We start from the raw sequence: 24,677 nt of genomic DNA on the forward strand, positions 1-24,677 counted from the left end.
GTGCAGCCTCCCAGCCTGATTCGAGGTGAACTCTTGAGCGTGGGAAAGTGACAGTTCATTTTCCCACGCTGCCAAGTTCATCGCAACTCTTCTGCAATGGTTTACTGTATGTAAACCATGTCTCCTATCCTGTCGGCTTCTGCAATGATTTTACAGAAGCCGACAAATGAATTATCGGCTATTCTGCTATCGATCTGTCTATGTAATATAAAGATATAAATACAGTATATGTGTGTCACTAACATATTTTTTATATACACCTATTCTACGTGTATATATCTATTCTATTCTAACCTATTCTATTCTATACTGTACACGGCAGATCATCTGCTGGCTTTTAATCAATCAATCGATCTATATATATATATATATATATATATATATATATATATATATGCTTTGAAGATTATTTGATATTAAAACGATGTTTACAGTTGTGTTTTACAATGTGATTTTAACATGAGCTTTTACATATAGAGAACTGCTGTATGTAAAAGCTCATGTTAAAATTGCATTGCATATGGATTGCATACAGATGTCACACGGTTACACATCCTCTCATTGCAAACGGATTACATATGGATCACTGTTCAGGGAACATTTATGCGATTCTCGGCCGTCAAAATCGGATTGATTTTTTATACGGTAAGTGTGACTCCAGCCGTACTATTACATTCATACTAGAATTGAGAGGAAAAAATTGAAGGATCCTGGTTCCTCCGTCCTGACAGTTATACAAGAAAAGCCCTGCGAGCCTCCTATTTGCTGGTGCTTCTTCTGATTAGTAGGCCAGGAGCAAAGTTGTTAGCGCGTTGCTCCACAATGAAGATGTCTTGCTGGGGACGCTGACAAAAGGAGGTTTGCAGGCCTCTGGTCTGGCCGTCACAGACTACCAACCAGTGTCCTCCAAATCTTTTTGCTTAACGATATTTCACACACTATATTCTACTACATTATGGTAAGTCATTACAAGTCCTGTAAAAACAGATATTGTACCTATTTTGAGCATTTTTCTCAAATGGTTTGACCCAATTGCTGATCATATGAGCAGGCATACGTATACACATTGAAGCATGAGACGACATTGTAATATCCTGCAAATGTCCGGCTGAATACACATGATCGGCTATTGGGCTGCTTATTGGCTCAACACACTTTGAGTTGTTGTCCACTATCTGGCAAGCCCTTCTCAATAGCTCTGCAACACAAATCTATATAAAAAACACAATACCTCCCACATAGATGCTGTTCCTGTGATGTTAGCTTAGTGAATCCCGATGTCTGCCAGTGGACACACATCATCAACATCACAAAAACGCCAGCAGTCCAGGAGGTATTAAGTGTTTTTTTTTTTCATCTTGTTCGGAGTTACAGTGCTATTAAGAAGGGGTTTTCTAATAGTGAACAAGCCTTTTAAGAGCCTGCTCTTTCCCTTCCTTACTCAGCTGCTTGTGCGTCACAAGCTTTCTATATACCGTATATACTCGAGTATAAGCCGAGCTTTTCAGCACATTTTTGTGTGTGCTGAAAATGCCCCCTCGGCTTGTACTCGAGTCATTGTCCCAGAAGATGGAGCTGGAATGACAGCGGGTCACAGGAGGCAGGAGTTGGTGGCTGCGGCTAACACCTGTGCCCGCTGCTAAAGAGAAATGAATATTCACTGTGCTGGCAGTGAATATTAATTTCTCTGTAATAGCATGCACAGTGTCTGCCGCGACCGCCGACTTCCAGCAGTGGCCGGGTGATCACGTGTGCCCACTTCTTAAGAGAAATGAATATCACATATCAGGGATGAGGGGACAATACATACCCGGCATATACTCGACTTACTAAGTTTTCCCAGCTTTTCGTGGCAAAATTAGGTGCTTCGGCTTATACTCTGGTCGGCTTATACTCGAGTATATATGGTAATATTCCGTGTAGGGGTCTGCTACTAAGGCTATGTGCAAACGTTCAGGATTGTTAGCGTTTTTTCAGCCGTTTTCCGCTGAAAAAATGCTAAAAAAATGCATACATAAGCATCCCATTATTTTTAATGCATTCCGCATTTTTTGTGCACATGCTGCGTGTTTTCCCGCAGCGGAATCGCATTTCGGAAAAAAACGCAGCATGTTCATTCTTTTTTGCGGAATCGCGGGGATTCCGTACACGTAGGAATGATCTGCTTACTTCCCGCATGGGGCTATACCCACCATGCGGGAAGTAAGCGGATCATGTGCAATTGGTACCCAGGGTGGAGGAGAGGAGACTGTCCTCCAGGCCCTGGGAACCATATACCTGTTAAAAAAAAAAAAGAATTAAAATAAAAAATCGTGATATTCTCACCTTCCGGCGTCCCCCACAGACTTCCCACTCCTCGCGATGCTCCCGTACCCAGTAATGCCTCGCGACAATAACCTGTGATGACGTAGCGGTCTCGCGAGACCGCTACGTCATCTGGGGTCATTGCCGCGAGGCATTACTGGGAAGGGGAGCTGCTGGGACCAACCTGTCAATCAGTTTTCCAAGCGATGCTACAGATCGCTTGGAAAACGCTAGCATTCTGCAAGCTAATTACGCTTGCAAAACGCTAGTGTTTAGCGGGACTATGCATGCCAATTCTGCATGCGTATTTCCCGCGGCAGTGAGTTGCAGAGTTGCCGTGCAACGTCTGCACATAGCCTTAGGCTGCAAACAGTGGTAGTTGGGATGATATACATTGGGCAATTTATGTGCTAAGCACTTTCATTTTACTGTCAATTTTCTTATAGCAATATTGCAGTTGCAGTTTTCTAACATTCCTTATGTACTGTACATAATAGCACTTACCTGTTTTCAATGCCAGTAATGCATTTCCAGTTTTCTAGATTTACCATTCTTAACATTCCAGAGTGAAGCTTTTTATTTTCTTAGAATTGTTGTGTTAGCTGGCACCTGTTCACACTAGTTTGGATGGGATGGTCAGTTTATGTGTTTGTAGCAAACTCCTGTGACATGTGCACTCCTACTCGCATCAGCCTCAGGTGGTTTTAATTAGCTGGATCCTACCTGCCCCTTTAAACACTTTATGTGTCACCAGCACAATGGTACTTTTTCTCATATTAGTTGAAAAACGATAAAGGATGCCCCATGATTTACCAAGAATGATTACTCTAGAATATTGAAAATGCATTACTGCCATAGAAAATAGGAAAAAAGTGCAGTGGACCTAATTACAAAGGACGCCTTGACGCGACAATTGGGCTCACATATATTGGCTAATTTATGTGCGAAGTACCCTCCTTTTTTCATAGCAATTTTTGCAGATAAATATTTCATGTGTACATTATATAGCGCTTTTTTCCTATTTTCTATGGCAGTAATGCATTTTCAATGTTCTAGAACAGTGTTCCCCAAGTCCGGTCCTCAAGAGCCACCAACAGGTCATGTTTTCAGGATTTCCTTAGTATTGCACAGGTGATAATTGCATCACCTGGACAGGCAAGCATTCAATGACCTGTGCAATACTAAGGAAATCCTCAAAACATGACCTGTTGGTGGCTCTTGAGGACCGGAGTTGGGGAACACTGTTCTAGAATAATCATTCTTGGTAAATCATGGTGCAACCTTTATCGTATGGCGCCTGTTCACACTAGCTTGGATGTGCTGGTCTTTTTCTCCACTTTTTCTCATATTGCCATCACTACCCCAATGATGCCAAGGTGGTGCACATGCACCACTGCCGTCACGCTGGACGTTCCTGCTTCTGGCACCTCACTGCTATGTTGACTCCCACCAGGCTCAGGCTGGGTGGAATGCATGCGTTCCATCTCAGCCAGAAGTAGGAGGTCCCTTGCTGTGGTGATGTCAGGACCGGATGCAGCGCTGTCTCTCGGCACCAGTGTATTTTCAGACGTTAGTGGGCGGGACGTCACCATGGCGAGGCATTGTTTTCAGTCGGATTGACCCACGGGTGTGTTAAAAGATCATGAGCCTCCCCTATTGAGCATGCCACCGGAAGAATAATTGGCAAAACATGCATTAGAGTGAGACGCAGAAGCCTTGACTCATAATCCAGGTATACATTTATTTAATATGCACTTTAGTCTTGTGGTTTACACTTTTGCATCGTTTGCACAATAAGGGCTAATTGGTCTCATAGATCTTCAATCTGGCTTACATGCACTGAGGCACTTTACAATTATCTGGCATCTCTTTTGGTCAAAACTAAGGCAAAAAAAAGTTATATACAATACATATTTTAACATAAGCTGTAACCTTAATCGTTTGATGGTCACATGCATTTGTGACTAAATTATGAAAAAAGGCACTATGCCGTGTCTCAGTGTGTCATATACCTTTAGGCATATGTATCTACTTCCATATATCTCCTTTCAAGCCTTTATGCTGATGACTAATGTAAACCACTGAGCTAAATATTAATCTATATAATCTCGAGTAGATTGTCAGTCTGCTGTTGTGTTTTTTAGTCTGACTAGAGGCATCCATTGTATACTTTGAAATAACTTTTATGTGAATACACTAATAAAATTTCGTTTTTTTTCTATACATTCATTGTTCCCTGTGTTTTGGGTTCTGGTTAATGATATCTTCCCCATAAATTGTAGACTTTTTAGCCCAAGAGCGGTATCTTATTAAGTCAGGGACCCAACTATAAGGTACACCTTGACGGTGGCAGTTGGGCTCATATACAATGGCCAATTTATGTGCTAAGCACCTTCTTTTAACTGTGAATTGTCCTATAGCAATATTGCATTTCCAATTTTCTAAAATTCCACATGTACATAATGTAGCACTTACCTATTTTCAATGGCAGTAATGCAGTTCCAATTTTCTAGATTTATCATTTTTAACAGAGTGCATCTTTGTATTTTCTTAGTTCATACCAAAGGTATGGGATTGAGATCAGTGTTCGTGAAAGTATACGATTATCCAAAATGTATTTTGGGCCGGGGTCACACTTGCGAGTGTAATGCGAGAAACTCGCGCAAGTTTCTTGCATCAATACCCGAAACTGCCGGCGGCACTTGGACCAGAGCGTTCAGCTGCATAGAAATACATACAGTGTGCCGAGTGCCGGCGGCAGTGCCGGGTATTGAGGCGAGAGACTAGTGCGAGTTTCTCGCATTACACTCGCAAGTGTGACCCCGGCCTTATTCTGAATCATTCAGTTTTCCCTTCACTAGAACTATGTGGTCTAGGCAAACCTCTGAAAATTAACCCCATAGCATTACCTCTCCTCCACCAAAATTTACAGCCAGCACAATGCACTCAGGTAGGTAACGTTCTCCTGCCATTCACCAAACCCAGACTCGTCCATCATATATAGAAGCATGATTCATCAGTCTATAAAACACGTTTCCACTGTTCCGGTGTCTAAAAACCAGTGGTGACAGCTTTATACCTCTTCATATGACACCTTACATTGTGCTTAGTGATGTAGGACTTGCATGCAGCTGCTCAGCCATTCAGCCATAGAAACCCATATCATGAAGCTTTCGGCACACAGTTCTTGTGCTGATGTTAATGACAAAGGGGGTTTAGACTTTGCAGTTATGGAATCAGTAGTGCATCAGGGACACTGGGCACCATGTACTATGTACCTTTGCATTTGATGACATCATCCTGTAATTGTACATGGTCACCATTTTGTGGCTGAGTTGCTGTGCCGCCAAAACGCAACCACTTTCAATAATACCACTCACAGTTGATTGTGAAATATTTAGGAAGAAAGAAATGGCTTGTTACATCGGTGGCGTCTTATTAGAGGACCGCTCTGTATCAGTGACTTCATTAAAACAATACATTATGTCACAATAGTTGGTAAAGGCAGATGGCATGGCGAGGGGCTGGATTTTATACACTTGTCACAATGGGGACTCGAGATAAGCTCTCTCCACACTATATTAAATAAGTGCTCTCTTCAAAGTTTATATTCCCTTAATATATTGCAATCATATTATATAGCACTGTGTTCTGTGGTAGATAGGCTTACTCAGATGTATAAAGAGGTAGACTCGGGAACACTGTCTCTTTAAGATCTTCACTGGTTTATTATATATGCGGCATAAACCATGGTGAAGTAAAAATAAACACAGTCCTCTGGGCAAAACAGGAAAACAAAATTAAGTGGTAGCACAAAGCACAGTCCTTGTGGTAGCGGGGATCTACCTGCTCAGGGTTAGCAAAACACATGGTTCAGGTTAGCATAAACACAAACACTTCTTTGGAGTTAGCCTCTTCAGACACACTCAGGAGGCTGACTATTTAAACCCCTGACCACACCCTGGGGTGGAGATAAGATGGACATCCTCACACCCATTCTTTGGTTGTCCACAAAAACCCAGCCGATTAACCCCTCTCAACACATAGTGTACTGGAGCAAACTTTTGGGTTTCAAATCATTGTAGATAATAGCCTTAGTGAAACATATCTCCCCTTCAGCACTTTCCAGTGCTTACAATTGCTCATTTTGCCCTTCTACCCAGTTAATTCCTCTCTTTTTCTTCTGCTCTATGTAGGAACAAGAAGTCTATTCTCCATGTATGAATCCCCTGCTAGGGACTTTGCAGTGACATAGAATTGTAATTCTAATGATTCCTAATGCAGCGAAGAGAGACTATCTTTTTTTACAATGAGCTAATCTGTTATTGAGAAGAATTACCTGAGTAGATAGGCAAAATGGGAAATTGTAAGTACACAGTGCTATACAATATGATGACTGACCTATATTAACATAAAAATTAAGATAACATTTTTGATGGGAGTGGTTCTTTAAATAGCCAGAATCTGTCTTTACCAGCCTCGGCCACAGATGACAGAAGAATTTAAATGGAACATGCTCTGCTACTCGCGAGTACTGGCTTCCATCAGCGCCCCATAACGCAATCTCAGTGCGCCGATGGGATACCATGCTGCCAAGGGCTTGCTGGAGGCCCCGGTCACTGCCATCTTGGTCCTCCTCTGAAGTTCAGCTATTTGCTTATCTTGAAGGGAGACCAGGATTTTCAGTACATACTGCAATATCACAATATTGCAGTATGTAGCCTAAGCGTTGGCATAATCGGAGGTTCAAGTTCCCTGTGAGGACTAAAATACAAAGTAAACAGTAAAAAAAATAAGTTTACAAAAAAAATGAAAGCAAAAATCACCTCATTTATCCCTTATTAAAAATACTAATAAAAAAATAATACATAAAAACATATCTGGTATTGCTGAATTTGTAAACGTCAGATCTTTCAAAACATAAAATTAACTCAAACAATCAAAACATTAAAGAAAAAATCTACATAAATTTGATATCGCCTTATTTGCATTGACCTGTAGAATGAGGCCGATGCATTTTTACTATAGAATTTGCAATTTAACCCCTTTCTGTCATTGGACGTACTATTCCGTCCATGTGGGGTGGGCCCTACTTCCCAAGGACAGAATAGTACGTCCAGCGCGATCGGCGATCGCAGCTGACATCCAGCACTATGTGCCAGGAGCGGTCACGGACCTCCCCGGCACATTAACCCCAGGCACACTGCGATCAAACATGATCGCAGTGTTCCGGCGGTACAGGGAAGCATCGCGCAGGGAGGGGGCTCCCTGCGTGCTTCCCTGAGACGATCGGTACAAGGCGATGTGCTCACCTTGTACCGAGCGTCTCCTCCCTGCAAGCCCCGGATCCATAATGGCTGCGGGGCTGCATCCGGGTCCTGCAGGGAGGTGGCTTCACTGCGCCTGCTCAGAGCAGGCGCCGGGAAGCCTCCAGCAGTGCACGTCAGATCGCCGATCTGACACAGTGCACAGCAAAGTGTCAGATCGGCGATCTGTCACTTTACTGTGATGCCCCCCCCCGGGGCAAAGTAAAAAAAATAATAATTACATGTATAAAGAAAAAAAAAATTCCTAAATAAGTATTAATAAAAAAATTATATATTGTTCCAATAAATATTTTCCTTTAGCTAAATAAAAATAAAAATAAAAGTACACATATTTAGTAAAAAAAAAATGAGACAAAACCAGCTCACCTACTAGGCATTTGTTGTGGGGAAGCCCGGATGACGTGCAGTCTTCACGTGAGGCAATAGAACAAATAGAGGAGAAAATCCAGCTTCCAAAAATATCAAAATTTATTAAAGATAAAATCCAAAGTCCAAAAACATGGTTCACAGGAGAAGAAATAGCAGCAAGCTACATGTTTCGAACAATAAGTTCTTTTTCAAAGCTGCTCACCATGCACCAGAGTGAGGTTTAAATAGCAGCTGTGAAAATCACAGAGAATCACTCCACCACCTGATGCAGCAGTGATTATATACAATAAAAACGCAAAAATATCACAAAAAACATCACAAAAAAACAAAGAAATATATAATATACATATGTGAAATATATAGTACAACTAGACAATGTGAATCTCTCAGTAATGAAACATGATTTCCTTGCGAGCATTTAAGCCCATGGGATGGCAAGTGTTAAGGTAAAACATCCAATAAGCTTCACGCGTCATAAGACGTCTCTTCAAGTCTCCTCCTCTGGCTGTCACTCCAAGCCTCTCAATGCCGACAACCCGAAGGAATGCAGTATTTCTTTGATGACTGGTGATAAAATGCTTAGACGCATGAGACACAGAACGATTATTATTAGTGGACACAACAATATCAGTGATATGTTCAGAGATACGCGTCTTTAACATGCGAGTGGTACAACCTATGTAACTTAATTTACATTTCATGCATGTTATCATATAAACCACATTCTTACTATTGCAGTTAATAAATTGCTGGATTTTATGTTCTTGTTTATCACTGCTATCAGTAAAAGAATGCGTGACAACAGAATGGGCACATGTGCGACATTTAGAAGCACCACAATGATAAAAACCTATATGGTGTAACCATGTATGGGAGACTTTACTAGATTTAAATAGGCTGGGTGAGAGAATGTCAGACAAAGTGGTAGCCTTTTTTGCAATCACCTGACAGCCTGAAGATAGAATTTCAGAAAGAATCTCGTCCTCATATAAAATAGGAATGTTTTTCAAGATAAGAGATTTAATATCGTTGTATTGAGGACTATATTTGATAGAGCAAAAGGTTTTTTGATTTTGATACACTTTTTTCTCCTTATTTTTTGATACCAGCATATCGCTGCGTTTTTTTTGTTGTACTATATTTTTAGCTCTATCAAGAGCCCACTTAGAATAGCCTCTTTTTTCTAATTTTTTACAACACAGATCGGTCTCTTGCTTTAAAATACTGGCATCATTACAATTCCTGGTTATTCTGGTAAGCTCGCCCACTGGTATGGACTTTATTGTATGTCCAGGATGGCTGCTGGACGCATGTAAAATGCTATTGCCAGAGAGGGGTTTATGAAATGTGGAGGTGGTAATAACATGGCCCACAGTACTGCACAGTGTCAAGTCCAAAGAAGAGATCATGTGCGGATTATGACTGCATGTGAAGCGAAGACTGAAGTCATTAGAATTGAGATGGACAAGAAACTCTGGTATGGCAGACACATCGCCACTCCAGATGAGGAGTAAATCGTCGATGTATCTACCATACCAGAAAATGTCCATCGCAAATGGGTTGCAATCCGAATAAAAAAACAATTCCTCCCAATATGACATTACCAAGTTAGCAACAGATGGTGAGTGTTTACCTCCCATAGAAACTCCTTTGCATTGGAGAAAGAACTGCTGATCAAAGGAGAAATAATTATGAGTCATTAAGAAAAAGATAACCTGTATAACATAATTGCACAAATCAATAGTGTAGTTACTGTACTTATGCAGATGAAATTCTAGTGCTTGAATGACAATGTTTTGTGGAATACAGGTATACAATGAAATGACATCACAACTTATCCATTGAAAACCATCACACCATGCAATATTAGAGAGCTGATGTAGAACATCTCTTGAGTCTCTCAAAAAACCTGGAACTCTCACAACCAATGGCTGTAGAAGAGAGTCAACCCATTGGCTTAGACGTTCTGTTAGAGAACCCATCCCTGATAATATAGGGCGCATTGGTGGAGGTGTAATACCTTTGTGTACTTTGGGTAAGCCATACATTGTAGGTATAGTGGGGCAATCAACCTTGAGATACTCAACATGTGTTCTGGTTAGAACACCCAAAGCTGCGCCTTCATCTATCAAGCTGAACAGTTCTTTTTTGTAAACCGATGTGGGATCTGAAGGCAGTTTTCTGTACGTTGTGGTGTCATTCAAGAGATTGTTCATCTGATCTTTATACATCAATGTGTCCATGACAACAATCAGGCCACCTTTGTCTGCCTTTTTTATAGTGATCTGGTCCATCTTTTTAATTTCCTGGAGAGCTCTGCGCTGCTTCCAATTTAAATTACCTTTATGTGTTCTGTGCTGGACATGTGTATCTAAAGATCTCAGATCTCGTTCAATGACAGCTTGAAATCTGTCCATGCAGTCAACACGTGATTGAATAGGATAAAATGATGGATTTTTTGTTACAAATTGATCAGCTTGATTTACATCTCGGTTTAAAGATACATTAGACCCATTCAAGTCATTCAGATTTCTCAAAAGACATTGTTCATTAAACGTAAGGTCACAAAATTCATTCCTGACAGCAGAGGTATCCACAATGGAGGTAGATTCCTGTTTGAAAAAATGTCTTTTGACTGTCAAATTACGAATAAATCTGTTGATGTCTATCAATGTATGAAATAAATCAAACCGTTGATCCGGTGCATATTTGAGTCCCAAGGACAACACTTGCAATTGTTCAACTGAGAGATCACAACTAGAAATATTTAAAATATTAGAAAAATCACCTGAAAAAGATGTTACTTTCTGTTGCGGGTAGCCATGCGAAAGTTTCCTGCGGTGTTTGCGGCCCCCGCGCCTCTTGCGTTTTTTGAGTTGAATCTTCTTGGTCTACGGTAGTAGGTGTTGGTGTTATCCACATTTTGATTGATGTTTTCATCACCACCAGTTTCAATAGACCCATTATCCATAGAATCCATGTCTGAGGAACTGAAAGAAACTCGGCGCTCAGATATATCAGAGGAATTAGTACGTTTCAGGATTGGGCGAGGGCTTTTGTGTGCTTTCTGCCATCTACCCCATTCATATACCTGATTTGTTTGATAATCTCTTAAGTCACGTTGAAATTTATTTTTCTTGCGACTCATGATTAAATCTTCTGTTTTCAATAAAGATATTTTTATATTTTTTAATTCCTCATTATATTTAATAGTGTCTTTATTTTCCAAGCTAGTTTTAATGTTGTTGATTTCTGACTGAATATTTTTCAGCTTGGTGTCCTCATATTTCATGATTAATTGCATTAGCTGAATGGAGCAATTACTTAGGATCATATTCCACTCTTGCACAAACTGCTGTGAATATGTGGTGGTGGGAATTTTCTTAATGCGCAACCCTCTGGGGATCATTTCTTTTTGCACATAATTGTCCAAAGTAGTAAAATCCCACCACACTTTCATTTCATTTATCATCAGTTTTTCTAGCTTATTAACGTCTGTGCTGAAAAGGTCTGACTCAGACCCATCCATTGTGGAGGATAAATCCATTGAGAACAACTGAGCGGCTTTACGAGCTCTTTCTGGACTTTCATTCATTTTGTAAAGATATTCCAAAAAAACCCACAAACAAAAAAAAAGGAAGAAAATATATGCCTTAGAGCACAAAAATATTAAACAAAGCAAACACTTGTTTTTACAGGCTCTTGGTGTGCACGGTTTCAAAACTGTACTATAACAGAAGAAAAAAAAAAAATGAGACAAAACCAGCTCACCTACTAGGCATTTGTTGTGGGGAAGCCCGGATGACGTGCAGTCTTCACGTGAGGCAATAGAACAAATAGAGGAGAAAATCCAGCTTCCAAAAATATTTAAACCTCACTCTGGTGCATGGTGAGCAGCTTTGAAAAAGAACTTATTGTTCGAAACATGTAGCTTGCTGCTATTTCTTCTCCTGTGAACCATGTTTTTGGACTTTGGATTTTATCTTTAATAAATTTTGATATTTTTGGAAGCTGGATTTTCTCCTCTATTTGTTCTACACATATTTAGTATTGCCGCGTCCGTAACGACCCGACCTATAAAACTGTCCCACTAGTTAACCCCTTCAGTGAACACCGTAAAAAAAAAAAAAAACGAGGCAAAAAACAACGCTTTATTATCATACCGCCGAACAAAAAGTGGAATAACACGCGATCAAACAGACGGAAATAAATAACCATGGTACCGCTGAAAACGTCATCTTGTCCCGCAAAAAACAAGCTGCCATACAGCATCATCAGCAAAAAAATAAAAAAGTTATAGTCCTCAGAATAAAGCGATGCAAAAATAATTATTTTTTCTATAAAATAGTTTTTATCGTATAAAAGCGCCAAAACATAAAAAAAAATGATATAAATGAGGTATCGCTGTAATCGTACTTACCCGCAGAATAAAACTGCTTTATCCATTTTACCAAACGCGGACCGGTATAAACGCCCCCCCCAAAAGAAATTCATGAATAGCTGGTTTTTGGTCATTCTGCCTCAGAAAAATCAGAATAAAAAGCGATCAAAAAATTTCACGTGCCCGAAAATGTTACCAATAATAGCGCCAACTCATCCCGCAAAAAATAAGACCTCACATGACTCTGTGGACCAAAATATGGAAAAATTATAGCACTCAAAATGTGGTAAAGCAAAAAACATTTTTTGCAATAAAAAGCGTCTTTTAGTGTGTAACGGCTGCCAATCAAAGATCCGCTAGAAAACGCGCTATAAATAGTAAATCAAACCCCCCTTCATCACCCCCTTAGTTACAAAAAATTAAAAAAATGTATTTAATTTTCCCATTAGGGTTAGGGCTAGGGTTAGGGCTAGGGATAGGGTTGGGGCTAGGGTTAGGGCTACAGTTAGGGTTAGGGTTGGGGCTAAAGTTAGGGTTGGGGGCTAAAGTTAGGGTTGGGGCTAAAGTTAGGGTTTGGATTACATTTACGGTTGGGAATAGGGTTGGGATTAGGGTTAGGGGTGTGTCAGGGTTAGGGGTGTGATTAGGGTTACAGTTGAGATTAGGGTTAGGGGTGTGTTTGGATTAGGGTTTCAGTTATAATTGGGGGGTTTCCACTTAGGCACATCAGGGTATCTCCAAATGCGACATTGTGTCCGATCTCAATTCCAGCCAATTCTGCGTTGAAAAAGTAAAACAGTGCTCCTTCCCTTCCGAGCTCTCCCGTGTGCACAAACAGGGGTTTACCCCAACATATGGGGTATCAGCGTACTCAGGACACATTGGACAACAACTTTTGGGGTCCAATTTCTCCTGTTACCCTTGGGAATTTAAAAATTTGGGGTGAAAATATCATTTTTGTGAAAAAATATGATTTTTTATTTTTACGGCTCTGCATTATAAACTTCTGTGAATCACTTAATAGGTCAAAGTGCTCACCACACATCTAGATAAGTTCCTTAGGGGGTCTACTTTCCAAAATGGTGTCACTTGTGGGGGGTTTCAATGTTTAGGCACATCAGGGGCTTTCCAAACGCAACATAGCGTCCCATCTGAATTCCAGTCAATTTTGCATTGAAAAGTCAAATGGCGCTCTTTCGCTTCCGAGCTCTGCCATGCGCCCAAACAGTGGTTTACCCCGACATATGGGGTATCAGCGTACTCAGGACAAATTGTACAACTTTTGTGGTCCATTTTCTCCTGTTACCCTTAGTAAAATAAAACAAATTGGAGCTGAAGTAAATTTTTTGTGTAAAAAAGTTAAATGTTCATTTTTATTTAAACATTCCAAAAATTTCTGTGAAACACCTGAAGGGTTAATAAACTTCTTGAATGTGGTTTTGAGCACCTTGAGGGGTGCAGTTTTTAGAATGGTGTCACACTTGGGTATTTTCCATCATATAGACCCCTCAAAATGACTTCAAATGAGATGTGGTCCCTAAAAAAAAATGGTGTTGTAAAAATGAGAAATTGCTGGTCAACTTTTAACCCTTATAACTCCCTAACAAAAAAAAATTTTGGTTCCAAAATTGTGCTGATGTAAAGTAGACATGTGGGAAATGTTACTTATTAAGTATTTTGTGTGACATATCTCTGTGATTTAATTGCATAAAAATTCAAAGTTGGAAAATTGCGAAATTTTCACAATTTTCGCCAAATTTCCGTTTTTTTCACAAATAAACGCAGGTAATATCAAAGAAATTTTACCACTATCATGAAGTATAATATGTCACGAGAAAACAATGTCAGAAACACTGGGATCCGTTGAAGCGTTCCAGAGTTATAACCTCATAAAGGGACAGTGGTCAGAATTGTAAATATTGGCCCGGTCATTAACGTGCAAACCACCCTTGGGGGTAAAGGGTTTAAACCAAAATCCCCCCAAAATAGCGAAATTGCTTTTTTTTCACACTTTTACCACATTTGAATTTTTTCTCTATTTCCTGTACATTGAATGTTAAAACAAATAATATAATTTAAAACTACAATTCATCCTGCAAAACAACTAGCCCTCAATTGGCTATGTAGATGAAAAAGTAAAAAAGTTATGGCTCTTGGAAGAAGGGAAGAAAAAATATAAGTGTAAAAATGAAAATTGTTTGCAGAGAAAAGGGTATGTCCAGATACTTTTCTGCTTTGGCCTCATTTAGACATCATTTTTTTGTACGAGATAGCACTAGGACCTATGATAGTGTATGGGGCTGTTCACATGTTCGGCAATGCAAGCTTATGGGTAAGTAAAAATATTAGACGGGACACGGATGACATCTGAGTGTGGTCCGACATCCATGGACTGACAGAATAGAGAAGGTGGAGAAAATTTAATTTTTCCATATACGAGAGTAACTGATGATACTCCGACCATGCTCTGATCAAAATAATCAGTGTTTTTCTTGTACGTAAGAAACAGAGGTCTGAATGAAGCCCTAGGCTCCCTTTACACATACGTATAGTATCAGTCATCAGTGTTTTCGATCATTGTGTTATCAGTGAGCCATTAGTGTGCCGTTTGTTATTTTCCAGTATGGCTTCAGAAAAATCAATTCAAAAGCTTCTCCGTGTGCTGTACGTGAATTACATGGACCCATAGACTTGTATTGGCCCCTGTCATCCGTGCTGACAGGAAAAAGACATGTGTGCACCATAGATTATAATGGGTTACACTTCGGAACGCGTAGACAAATAAAATAAACCGTTATTTTTATAATACCTCTGGTGTTTGATGTTTCTTCACAAGCCGGCAGCGCGGATATGGACCACAAACGTTCGATGTTTTATCACAGCCAATAAGACGCATGGTAAGGTTTTAATACTAGAGGTTAGGACCATCCCGATTTTGGCTACACCTTAAAGCTGGTGGGACGGCTTTTATACTTTTTTTTTTAAATCAAAACCGGTGTTTATGAAGTAGCCTATTATTTATATGCACTATTGCTTTTACTTCTTTACATACAGCAGGGTATATGTTCATTTTGTTCTTAGGTTTTGACTTCATTAAAATGGTAACATGGGTGTAGAAAAACACTGATGCGTTTCCAGTCTGGCTGAGTTTTGGTCATAGATAAAGTGAGTTATTCTCCTACATTGGATGGTCTCTGATTAGGTCATTTAATTGATAATCGTCTATAATGAGTGATATAGTATCTTACATTCAAGCTTCAGCACATTTTTGACTATATCTTGTATGTATATATTATGAGTCTTACTACAGCCTTATTGTTTTATTATAGGCTATGTCTCCAGGCCTCTATGAAATAACACATAGGCCCTAAAAGAAAGTTATTAGTTAATAGCAACCATTTACAGCAATGTTCACTTGTGCAAGCAAAGTAAGTTATGAACGACAAACTACGGGATTATGGGATGCTGGCGGATCACGCGGCTGGGGTCGCAAGACGTCATTTTTCCTGGCATTTAATTTGAGGGATTTCAGAATGTAAATGGCTGAAACTCAAGTTTCTAGCAGAGCTCAGGCTTGGCTTTGTGAATCAATGTCTGTGTGTGCGTGGTGGCGTCAAGGCTGAGAAAAACAAAACAGAAATCTTGTGTAAGAGAAGATGAAGCCCAGAGGGGGAGACAGCGTCTAATCTACTGCAGCACTCACATGGCTGTAATAAACTCCCATCCAAGACTACACTCCACGCAGCTCCCCGGCCTCCATGTAACGCCAGCTCTCAGTGTTTTTCTCCACAGTTTATAGCTACTGTCATATCAGTAGAATTGCAAGAAGAGTTTAAAACAAAAAGAAGCTCACAACTTGTACACATTCTTACTATAATAGGCATCGTACAGGATCTGGCACCAAGTACTCAGAAGTTGGCCACTTGACAAGTCCAAACAAGATTTCAGTCTGAGATATAGCCCCTCCAGTAAAGTATGTACTCCTCGCTGCTGGCACCAGTTTTGGACTGGGTACCATAGGCCCACCAGAAAAATAAAATATTCTCAAGGCCTGCCCTCTTAGTTATGCCATAAAGTTATTTCAATAATTTCCATATAATTGCAAATTCGGTATTAAACAGCAGAAAACTTGTTGTTATTCTTATCATACATGATCTGATGTCCAGCAGCCAAAAGCTGGTCACTTAAGTATAGAAAAAAGATTCAAAAATGATTTAAAGATGCACCCAGACAAGCCAAATCGGCAATCGAGTGTTCATAAGAAAGCTGATTCGTAAAGTGATTGGATTGTTTATGCCAGCGTAATAATCACTGTCTGCAGCACATCGCCCCGTGCAAACAGTGTGCATGGTGTATGCTGCGTGGGAACAGAACAATTGTAGTATTGATTGTTCTGTATCCATCTGCATTTGTCAGCCCGTGTAAACAGGTCAGTGGTCGAACATCAGTTGACTTACATTTATCCAGTCAGTGCTCGTTACCTCAGTGCACCATAAGGAAATGAGGAAAATACTCATAGGAGTAAGAACACATTAAAAATAAGTATCATATCTTTTTCTGTTTTAACTGTACCCGATGGTCTAATATAATGTTTTTTCAGTGCTTTTTTATTTATTTAATTGTCTCTATTTAGGAACAGTTGTCATCTACAGAGGAATGTCTGCCATCTATAGTGTGGGTGAGTGACCAGCCGCCCAGCTAGATACAAACACAGAACTCTCATACTTAGTGTACCATAGTAACTACAGCCACTCATCTCAAATTGTATCCTAGCTATATAAATTTCTAGTCAATCAAGTGTAGTTACCATATAAATATACTACATGTGCTTCTCACAAAATTAGAATATCATCAAAAAGTTAATTTATTTCAGTTCTTCAATACAAAAGATGAAACTCATATATTATATAGAGTCATTACAAACAGAGTGATCTATTTCAAGGGTTTATTTTGTTTATTTGTTAATGTTGATGATCATGGTTCACAGCCAATGAAAACCCAAAGGTCAGTTTTTTTGCAGAACAAGTTGTGCTTTTGAACAACACCAGTGATTTTACCATATCGTGTACTGGAAAATGGGAAAAAAATTCCAAGTGCGGTGAAATTGCAAAAAAAGGTTCAATTTCACAATTGTTTTTTTTTTTTTAACCATGTTCACTAAATGCGAAAACTGATATGCTGGAATGATTCCCCAGGTCATTACGAGTTTGCAGATACCAAACATGTCTAGGTTCTTTATTATTTAAATGGTGAAAAAAAAAAAAGTGAAGTTTTAAAAAAAAAAAAACGGAGCCATTTTCTGAGACCCGTAGCGTCTCCATTTTTCAGGATATATGGGGCTAGGTGAGATTTTTTTTTTCCATGCCGAGCTGATGTTTTTATTGATAGCGTTTTGGGGTAGATACAATGTTTTGATTTCCTGTAATTGCATTTTAGCGAGTAAGTAATTCTGGCACTTTGATTTTTTTTTCTCGTTACGCCATTTGCCGATTATTGCATTATTTTTATATTTTGAGAGATCGGGAGTTTCTGATTGTGGTAATAGCAAATATGTGTATTTTTTTTCTTAAATTGTTTTAATTTGAATGGAGCAAAAGGGTGGTGATTTGAAGTTTTACATTTTATTAAAAAAACATTTTTTTTTACACTTTTTACTGACTTCAATAGTCTTCATAGCTTAAAGCTGCAATCTTCTGATCGCTCTTGCTACACATAGCCGGCGCTATGTGAAGCAGAATTGATCATCTGCTGTGAACGCTGGACTCATAGCAGATCAGCAATGACAACCACAGGGGTCTCCTGCAGACCCTGGGTTGTCATGCCAACCCATCGGTGCCATGTGATCATGTGACAAGGGCACCGATGGTTGGAGCTAATGACACGCTTCCAGCGCGATCATGATCAGAGATTGACAGCGGTATTTAACATGTTAACAGCAGCGGGTGGATCGCGATCCCTCGGTGACCTGCCCCCTATTTACATACTGAATATTATATGTATTGAAAAAAAAATTGCATGTATAATATGCATTAAATTGTTTTATTTAGCCATATACATTGATTCTGAAAAAAAAAATGATCTCAATATGTTCTCAATATGGCGACGGTGCAGTAGCATCTATCGGCGATCAGATAGATGCTACTGCACAGGCGCCACTTTGCTAGAGAAAAAAAAGTGTCTCCACCAATATTGTGCCAGTGCAGTGGCATCTAATGGATCGCCAATAGATGTTACTGCGCAAGCGCCGCCGGCACCAACTTGGTGGAGACAATTTTTTTTCCCTCTAGCAAAATTGAGAAAGATTTTTTTTGCAGAACCAATGTATATGACTAAATACAACAATTTAATGCACATTATACATGCAACCATGCTGCAGTGCAGAATGTGATTTTATTTTCAATACATATGCTAGGCAATGTGTAAGATGTTAAAGATGAAATAATATCTAAAAGGCGTAAAGATAAAGATGACACATTTCCTTTGCATTTTAGACAAAGAAAAATACATATTTTTATCCTTTACATTTTGCAAGTATAAAATAATAATTTTTAAAATGTAAAAGATGAAAAAAAATATATTTTTTGCCTAAAATACACAGGGAATGTGTCAGCTTTTACTTTAGGCCTTTTAGAGATCATTTCATCTTCACGTTGCTTAACTGTTCACAATAACAGTAATTTTGACCAGGGGTGCTCAAGCTTTTAGATGCCACTGTATCTCTAAAAATGAAATACACATAAATCTGAGGATGAGGCACAGGCCTAAGGACATGTGCACACAGTAAGACAGGAAAGACGGAGAAAAATAAAAAGAACCGAAAAAAAAGGAACACATGGAAAACCTCCCAGACTATAAACATAAAAGAAAGGAGAGGGTGCTTGGGAGGAAGACTCATAAACAAACCACAGGAAAGGCAACAGCGACTAACCAGGCAAGATAAACCCTAGCTAAGGAGCTGGAATGACAAACATCCATCAATCTTGAAGTATAGCCAGCAAAGAAGGCAGGTATAAGAGGAGTAAAAACTGGCCCCTCCCAAGATGTGATGGGGCAGAACCAAATGAGGAAGTGAGAAACACCTGAATAGAAAAAGGAAAGCAAAGACAAGAGAACTATCAGCAGTTGGACAGACACAGAACAGGCTGTGGCTCAGCGGAGAGGGAAACCAATCACGCAGCAATAGGTCACTGGACAGAGTCCCAAAATCGAGCCATGACACTGGACATTTACACACTCTTACTCTATTCTAACGTTGTCCTCCATATCATCACATCATCACGGATAGTGCTACCATTTTCTACAATCCCACATTTGCATCAGCTATTAACTCAGAGACTCCTCTCATCCATGGCAGAGTGCGATGAATCATTAAAAAGCCCTGGCACACTAACCTCACACTGAGCAGTACTGGAATAAAATGCACTCAGAGGAAGACTTCACCACATTCAAACAAGCAACTTTCACATTCAAATTGGCCCTCGCCTCAGCTAAACAGGAATACTTCACAACCTTCATATCTTCTTTATCCCACAACCCCAACAAATATTCAACTATTTTAGCTCTCTCCTGCACCCATCGTTGCCACCTCCGACTTTCTTTATCTCTGCAGAAGACTTTGCTGCACATTTGAAAAACAAGATGGACCAAATCAGGCCATGTTTTAGTAATAACGAACGACTTACCGCCAAAGCTAACAGATAATTCTCTCTATTCCTCATTATACACATGTTCTCTGCCTCTGAGACAGTGGATTATGCTCTCCTACTACTGATCCTCTCTTCCTTTGGTGTCAAAGAACTTGCCATCTCCTGGATCTGCACATTTATTGTCTTCCATTCCTATACTACCTACTCATCTTGCGCTCTCTGTGTTGGCGTCCCTCAAAACTCTGTCTTGGAACCTCTACTCTTCTCCTCTTATACCTTTGGCCTGAAACAACTTATAAATTCCCATGGCTTCTAGTATTATGTATAAGCTCATGACAGTCATATCTACTTCTCTGGTCAAATGTCTCCTCTCTGCTGTCGAGAATCCCTGAGTGTCTATCAGCCAAATCCTCCTACTTCTTACCATGCTTTCTAAAGCTCAATGTGGACAAAAACAAACTCATCATCTTTCCTGTATCCCACTTAATTCCTCTGCCTGATTTATGTATCACAATAAACATCACAAGTCTGCTGCCTTGGAGGCCGATCAGCTGGCTGCGCAGGTGCAGTTCCAGTCATTAAAAAAAAGGTTCCTTCACTTCCAGGGTGCACAACGTATGTGAGCCGCTCCCCGTGCTCACAGAATGCTGTGAGGAACTCTTTTTTTTGTGATGACAGTAACTGCACTTGCACGACAGCTAATCAGCCACTGGGGCGGACAGATAAAGCTCGCAGACAGAATAAGACCAGTGGGCCATTTCAGAAGATTAAAGTTTGTTATTTTTTGAAAGGAGCATAATTTTCAATAACTGTGAATTGCAAAAACATGTATTTACATTTTCTGCCTAATTAAACTCTGCTGCTGAACTAATCCACCTCTTTCCTCACTACTCCTCTGCAAATCCCTTTATTTGCCCTCAATTCCCCAACATATCCAGTTCGAACTACTAAGATTGACCTAAAAAGCCATCCATAATCTGTCTCCTCCATAGATGTCCAAACCAATCTCCCGGTATCTTACCACGCATAATCTCCAATCCTATGGTAGTCACCCACTCACCTCCAAGACTCCTCCCCAGTATCTTCGATCCTCTGTAATTCTGTGCCCCAATATGTCCGATCATCTACCACATTCATAACTTTCAGATGAAACTTGAAAACCCACCTCTTCAAGAAAGCTTACAGCCTGCAAGATCGCGCTGCCTCCTCACCATCTCCGGAGCTGCTGCAACCCCTGAACCTGCTGTCTTCTTCCCCAAAATCCTGTAGACCGTAAGCAGTCAAGGGCAGGGCTGTCTTCTTTCTGTACCAGTTTATATTTGTATTTTATAGGTAACCCCTTTTCATGTACATCACCATTAATTATATAATAATAATCTCAGCAGCCTGCATGCACAAAATGCATAAGAATAGATCTATACTCGTTACTCGAGATTTCTCGAGCACGCTTGGGGGTCCTCCAAGTATTTTTTAGTGCTCGGAGATTTAGTTTTTATTGCCGCAGCTGAATGATTTACATCTGTTAGCCAGCATAAGTACATGTGGGGGTTGCCTGTTTGCTAGGGAATCCCCACATGTACTTATGTTGGTTAACAGATGTAAAACATTCAGCTGCGGCAATAAAAACTAAATCTCCGAACACTAAAAAATACTCGGAGGAGACCCGAGCGTACTCGAGAAATCTCCAGTAACGAGTATATTCGCTCATCACTAATCTATACCTCATGCATACAAATATTAAATAATGCCCACTACATAAACTGTATCCACCATTGGCAGAAAGCGTCCTTCCACACAGGGATTTACACCATCATACTATTGCTAAACAACCCAACTGTACACTGGCATATTGTGCTTTACATAAACACTGTTTACTTAGCTTTCTTATACATTGGTTACATATACTCCTATTACCCTGTACTTCTGGTTTACTTATAGCTCCAGCTTGTGATCAGACAGCATTAACTCCCAACCAGGCTGTCCCCTATTTTAATCCTTCAGAAACTCCACATTTGTTCCTTTATGGTATCACTTGGGACACTTGTCTAAGCATCATCTGTCCCTAGACTCCCAGCAGCCCCAATCCACATGGGAGATCTTTGATGGCATGATTGACATACCTAACATAGCATGCAGGATCCAGCAATAAAATGTGCTGTTCTAAGAATGAGCCGTCCATGCAACGTCCTCCAATAGCATTTTCTGCACATGCAAAACATGTATTATAGCGCTATTTATTGCAAATTTTTTTGCAGAGTTATCACTGGATAATGAAGAACATAAAAGAGGTCCTGGCCAAAATGGCATACGTTCATGCCAGGGATATGGCATTAGTGCATTAATAAATCTGCCCCCATGAATTCATTAATGGTAACTATAAATTGAGGCAGCTCATAAATTGTAAAAACAAACAAACGGGATAATAAACATTTTTGAGCAATTTATAGCATTTTATTAACACTTTATGCTATTTAATATACCATTTTGTTACCTATAGTAAAACCTAAAAATGTTGAGAACAGGCCTTGTGTCCATTTCTCCGTTAAAAAGGTCACAAAAAAGTTGCATGTCCAGGACAAGTCATAGCTGTCTTGTACAGGCATGAAACAAACACGTTTATGTTGCAACCTTAATTCTTAACATGCATCAAAATTCTCAATTTTCGCAAAATTCAACATCTACGTGTAAAGTTTGACACTGCATCTCTCCTTTAATATTTGAAGTTTTCTAACATGCTTATAAAATTATACTGCTTTAAAGAGGCTGTCCACTAGTTTAGCATTGATGAACTATCCTTAGGATAGGTCATCAATGTCTGATCGGTCAGGGTCGGACACTCTGCACCCCCACTGATCAGCTGTTATCGGTGTCGACAGTGGCAGCCACCAGCTGGAAATACTCTCTTGTGGAGCGGGCCGTCTTTTGATAGTGGCCACCACAGGGTACTACACATCCACCTACTATAGAAATGGAGGCAGATGTGTTCTACCGATCCTCGGTCACTACTAGAAAACGTCTAGCTCCAAGTGAGTACTTCCTGATGGTGGCCGCCACCAATAACAACTGATCGGCAGGGGTGCCAGATGTCCTCCCCAGAGCGATCAGACATTGATGACCACTACTAAGGTCCTAAAGTAGTGAACAACCTAAATGTATCATTAACATGCAATTATTAATTAATGTGGGGTGATGGAGATGAAGTGAGCACAAACTATTCTATTTTTGATACATAGAAGAAAAAGAGCAGACAAAAATGGCACATGCACAAGTATTTAGGGTAACACATCCATGGAACCTAGACATATGGCTGGGTACAAAAAAGAACAATCACCTACATTTTGTGTTAAAAGAAGCAAAAAATAATAAAAAGGTAAAGTTTTATTGTAATTTACAAAATACAAAATATGAGATTTTTTTTTTCTTTTAAAGTGTGGCAAACCAATAGATGGCACTAAACAGAGTATCACAGGAGCTAAGCATAGGGTTATGCAATGGCCCCAAAATTGACATTGAAATAGAACAAAAAGTAACAACTACATACATATCCAAATCTACATATAAATAATGATAATGTGTAGTACCTAAATAGAAAGTGCTATATACTACGTGGCCTGTGTTATACACTACGTGGGCTGTGCAATATACTACGTGGGCTGTACAATATACTACGTGGCTGTGCAATATGCTACGTGGCTGTGCAATATACTACGTGGCTGTGCTATTTACTACGTGGGCTGTTATATACTACATGGCCGGCCACGAACAATCAGCGACAGGCGCAGAATTGGCGCGGGATTTCAACCTCACTTCGCGAATTGGTCACGGCCAGCCGAATCCTGTGTATTCAATGTATTATTCTAAAATCTTCATAAATAAACTACATACATATTTTTGAATACCCGATGCGTTAGAATCGGGCTACCATCTAGTATATGATAACATCCTGAGGTATCACACTGTGTATGTGAGCCTCCGATAATAAAGTGACATATTATGTGCTGGACCAATGGTCATAAGTACAGGTAATCAGAAGAACATGTGGGTGCAAATGTGCCCAATTAAAACCCCTGGCAAAAATTATGGAAATTACTGGCCTTGGAGGATGTTCATTCAGTTGTTTAATTTTGTAGAAAAAAAGCAGATCACAGACATGGCACAAAACTAAAGTCATTTCAAATGGCAACTTTCTGGCTTTAAGAAACACTAAAAGAAATCAAGAACAAAAATATGGTAGTCAGTAATGGTTACTTTTTTAACCAAGCATAGGGGAAAAATGATGGAATCACTCAATTCTGAGGAAAAAATTATGGAATCACCCTGTAAATTTTCATACCCAAAAATAACACATGCATCAAATTAGATCTGCTCATTAGTCTGCATCTAAAAAGGAGTGATCACACCTTGGAGAGCTGTTGCACCATGTGGAATGACTTGAATCAAGGCTCCAACACAAGAGATGTCAATTGAAAGGAGAGGATCATCACGCAATGGTTCAAAAGATATTGGTTGTTTACAGTCAGCTGTGTTTATAATCTGGGTCAAATACAAACAACATGGGAAGGTTGTTAGAGGCAAACATACTGGTAGACCAAGGAAGACATCAAAGTGTCAAGACCGGAAACTTAAAGCAATATGTCTGCAAAACAGAAA

General features: G+C 39.7%; 1 long non-coding RNA gene across 1 annotated transcript in view; it reads left to right on the forward strand.

The window, feature by feature from the left end:
- LOC143808323 (uncharacterized) overlaps nucleotides 1-24,677 on the forward strand; it is a 72,539-nt gene that overhangs the window by 32,786 nt on the left and 15,076 nt on the right. Inside the window, exon 2 of the long non-coding RNA XR_013221921.1 lies at nucleotides 17,015-17,059. This is a non-coding gene — a long non-coding RNA (uncharacterized LOC143808323). The remainder of the gene's footprint in view (nucleotides 1-17,014; nucleotides 17,060-24,677) is intronic.

This window comes from Ranitomeya variabilis, chromosome 2 (assembly GCF_051348905.1).
Source record: "Ranitomeya variabilis isolate aRanVar5 chromosome 2, aRanVar5.hap1, whole genome shotgun sequence".
Taxonomy (NCBI): Eukaryota; Metazoa; Chordata; class Amphibia; order Anura; family Dendrobatidae; genus Ranitomeya; species Ranitomeya variabilis.